This window comes from Lontra canadensis, unplaced genomic scaffold, assembly GCF_010015895.1.
Source record: "Lontra canadensis isolate GAN:19392208 unplaced genomic scaffold, GSC_riverotter_1.0 scaffold16, whole genome shotgun sequence".
NCBI classification, from domain to species: Eukaryota; Metazoa; Chordata; class Mammalia; order Carnivora; family Mustelidae; genus Lontra; species Lontra canadensis.
Genome location: NW_022631010.1, coordinates 4,181,681 through 4,186,304, shown reverse-complemented (window position 1 = coordinate 4,186,304; position 4,624 = coordinate 4,181,681). Strand labels below are relative to the sequence as shown.

Genomic DNA, 4,624 nt, shown 5'->3' with positions numbered 1-4,624 from the left:
CATAGTTTGGCTATTGTGGACATTGCTGCTATAAACATTTGGGTGCACGTGCCCCTTCGGATCACTACATTGGTATCCTTAGGGTAAATACCCAGTAGTGTGATTGCTGGGTCATAGGGTAGCTCTATTTTCAAATTTTTGAGGAACCTCCATGCTGTTTTCCAGAGTGATTGCACCAGCTTGCATTCCCACCAGCAGTGTAGGAGGGTTCACCTTTCTCCACATCCTTGCCAGCATTTGTCATTTCCTGACTTGTTAATTTTAGCCATTCTGACTGGTGTGAGGTGGTATCTCATTGTAGTTTTGATTTGTATTTCCCTGATGCCAAGTGATGTGGAGCACTTTTTCATGTGTCTGTGGGCCATTTGGATGTCTTTGCAGAAATGTCTGTTCATGTGTTTTGCTCATTCCTTTTTTTTTTTTTTTAAGATTTTTATTTATTTGAGAGAGAGACACACATGTATTTTCTCACAGTTCCCCTTACAGGCAGGGGGAGTGGGAGGGGAAGAAGAAGAATTCCTGCTGAGCAGGGAGCCCGATTTGGGCTCAATCCCAGGACCCTGGGATCATGACCTGAGCTGAAGGCAGAGGCTTAAGAACTGAGCCACCCAGGTGCCCCATCTTCTGCCCATTTCTTGATTGGATTATTTGTTCTTTGGGTGTTGAGTTTGATCATTTCTTTATAGATTTTGGATACTAGCCCTTTATCTGATATGTCATTTGCAAATATTTTCTTCCATTCTGTTGGTTGTCTTTTGGTTTTGTTGACTGTTTCCTTTGCTGTGCAAAAGCTTTTGATCTTGATGAAGTCCCAGTCATTCATTTTTGCCCTTGCTTCTTTTGCCTTTGGCGATGTTTCTAGGAAGAAGTTGCTGTGGCAGAGGTTGAAGAGGTATCTGCCTGTGTTCTCCTCAAGAATTTTGATGGATTCCTGTCCCACATTGGGGTCTTTCATCCATCTTGAGTCTATTTTTGTGTGTGGTGTAAGGATATGGTCCAGTTTCAATTCTTCTGCATGTGGCTGTCCGATTTTCCCAACACAATTTGTTGAAGAGACTGTCTTTTTTCCACTGGACATTCTTTCCTGCTTTGTCGAAGATTAGTTGACCATAGATTGGCGGGTCCATTTCAGGGCTCTCTATTCTGTCTTTTTCCTTACTTTTGAAAAAGCAAATATGTACCACAATGTTTTACGTAAGGCAAATGCCGTGATGTGAAAGTTGCAGTTTTCAAAGAATATGGGAAGTTGACTTAGACAGTAGTAGTGGTCATGTTAATTAAGCAATCAGGTAATAGCATGCCAAGTCAGTTTGCAACATCAAATCTGTTTCACTTTCTTTTTTTCCTGATGATTAAAGGTCTTGTGTTGTCTCCAGCCTCTGTTATGTTTTGTGTGGGCCCCATCACAGAAGCTTTTCAGAACTTTAATAACAGCAATGTACAGCTTTATCTCCCAAATCCTCCATGTCAAAAGCATGTACTATCTTGGGGCTGTCTTTCTGGATGTGAAAGCTTACCATAGATTTGCTGCAATGATCTGTAACACAAAATCTTTTGTAAGCTAGATAACCAATTGCAGCTGTTCCAGCAGCAATGGTAACTGCTGTGATCCACTCAACTACTATGCTGGAATTAGAAGTCAGACTCATGGCTTGCAAAGTGTGTACAAGGACACTGAGCACAAACAGACTTGCCTCCCTTGTATAGCAATATTTGATTTATTAGTAAACTCAAATTATTAGTAAACTCAAACCCAGTGTCTGTGCAAAAATCCAAATTATTTGACAACAATTAAGTAATCATTCTATGCTTGTTGCCTTCCACTGCATTCTGTGAATTTTCTTCTCATAATTAACAGTCACATCTGACCACCATTTTAATAAACTAATATCTTGGGTTTGAGTATAAAAATCCTAGTAAGGTTGTTTAGCCTTGTCCAAAGTCAGTGACTGATAAACCCAGAACAAAAGCTCAGGGTATTCTCAGAGGCACCTGTGGCTCCTATGTCTTTTTACTTAGAGCTCAGAAAGGAGGAGGAAAAGGGTATCATCTCTTTTATGGGCTATATCAGTCTGCTTGGGCTGCTATAACAAAATACCACAGATTGGGTGGCTTCAACAACAAATGTTATTTTCTCACAGTTCTGGAAACTGGAGTTTAAGATCATGGTATTGGCAGGCTTGATTTCTACTGTGGTTTCCTTCTTAGCTTGTAGCTGAGAAGGGTATTCCCTAGTATTACTCATCCTGAGAAGATGGGTAAGTTCCATGACAGGACTCAGAAGAAGGCCTTACATTTAGACAGGAAAGAAATTTCTTTTCTTTCAGAGGGTAGACAATGAAGAGAGCACTCCAACTGTGGGAAGGTAAGCTGGACATTCAAGAGGTTGGCAAATAGTGTAGCAGGGAGGGAATCTCATGTCTGTAAGATATTTGGGCTTCTTCAGGGGAACACATGTTTAGCAAGAGTTGAAATTATTCTTCATATGGCAACTCTTTTGTGTTATACAAAAACTTCCAGGAACATGTTTTATTTTTATTTTTTATTATTATTTTCTTTCTTTCTTTCTTTCTTTCTTTCTTTCTTTCTTTCTCTCTCTCTCTCTCTCTCTCTATCTTTAAAGATTTTTTTTATTTGGCAGAGAGAGACTGGGAGAGAGGGAATACAAGCAGGGGGAGTGGGAGAGGTTAGAAGCAGGCTTCTCACGGAGCAGGGAGCCTGATACGGGACTTGATCATGACTTGAGCTGAAGGCAGATGCTTAAAGACTAAGCCATCCAGGCGCCCCTTATTTTGTATTTATTTAAAATTTTTTTTTTCATTTAAATTCAATATAATTAAAATATACTGTATTATTAGTTTCAGAAGTAGAATTTAGAGATTTGTCAGTTGCGTAAAACACCCAGTGCTCATTCCATCAAGTGTCTTCCTCAATGCCCATCACCTAGTTACTTTTTACCCCACCCACCTCCTCTCCAGCAACCCTGTTTATTTCCTAGAGTTAAGAGTCTCTTGTGGTTTTTCTCCCTCTCTGTTTCCATCTTATTTTATTCTTCCTTCCCTTCTTCTATGTTCATCTGTTTTGTTTCCTAAGTTCCACATATGAGTGAAATCATATGGTATTTGTCTTTCTCTGACTTTGCTTGGTGTAATACCCTCTAGTTCCATTGGCAGCATTGCAAATGGCAAGATTTTGTTCTTTTTGATGGCCAAGTAATATTCCATTTTGTGTGTGTGTGTGTGTGTGTGTGTGTGTGTGTGTGTGTGTAACATCATCTTTATCCATCTGTTGATATAAAGCTAGGCTCTTTCCATAGTTTGGCTATTGTGGACATTGCTGCTATAAACATTGTGGTGCAGGTGCCCATTCAGATCATTAAATTTGTATCTTTGGGGTAAATACTCAGTAGTGCAATTGCTGGGTTGTAGGGTAGCTTTATTTTCAACTTTTGAGGAACCTCCATACTGTTTTCCAGAGTGGTTGCGCCAGTTTGCATTCCCACCAAAAGATCCTTGCCAACATCTGTCATTTCCTGACTTGTTAATTTTAGCTATTCTGACTGGTGTGAGGTGGTATCTTACTGTGGTTTTGATTTGTATTTCCCTGATGCTGAGTGATGTGGAGCATTTTTCATGTGTCTGTTGGCCATTTGTGTGTCTTCTTTGGAGAAATGTCTGCAGGAACATATTTTAAAAAGATTGTGGGAAAATCTTTGCCTTGGTTAGGGTGACAGTGTAGTAAAGAATCAGTAGGTTAAGGAAAGGTGGTCTCTAAATTGAGGAAGGTACTAGGTAATAGAGAGGAACATGCTCAAAAAGTGGAATAGGGGTCTGTGCTGTTTTAATTTGGGCAATAAAAGAAGTGTGATCTGGGATAGAAGAAAGTAGATTCTGGGATATAATACCATGTTTACATCTCTGTTTTGTGAATGATTAACAGATGCTCATATATGGATAAATTCTATACCACAGCCCTTAGAAACATGACTGGCTTTTGATTAGCATCACCTCCTTCGCCTAACAGTTCAGTAGATGCTTGAAAGTCTCTAACTTGATGCTGTCCAGTATAGTCGCCACTAGCTACATGGGACTATTGAGCACTTAAACTGTGGCCGGTATGAATTGAAATGTGATGTAATATACATATGAGATTGCAAAAACTTAGTGCAAAAACCTCAAATATTTTTTATATTGATTATATGTTGAAATGATATTTTAGATTTATTGCATCAAATAAAATTTTTTATTAATATTCATTTTATCTAGTTTTATTTTCTTAAATGTAGCTATTAGAAAATTCAAAATGACCTTTATGAGTTGCATTTGTGGTCTGCATTATGTATCTTTTGGAAGCACCACTTTGCCTATTGCCTGTTGTGCCCTGGGAAATGCTTTGGACCGGAGATAGAAATCGTATGCTTCTCCTTTATTGCTCTTCTCTTCCACTGTTCTCCTGTATTTTTACCTTAAGTGGCTCCATGAACTGGGTTATGCTCTTGGGTTAGTGGGGAAAGTAGACTTGCCAACGCCACCCCCCCCCCCCCCCCCCCCTTTCTGTTTTTGCATTTGGGCCTTTTCTACAAAATCTGTGAAAAAAAAAATAATGTCTCTCTTTTTTTTTTTCC

General features: G+C 39.2%; 1 pseudogene; it reads right to left on the bottom strand.

Moving 5' to 3' along the window:
* Window positions 1-1,329: 1,329 nt before the first annotated feature.
* Window positions 1,330-1,649, bottom strand: LOC116868779 (annotated as a pseudogene).
* Between the last annotated feature and the right edge of the window lie 2,975 nt (window positions 1,650-4,624).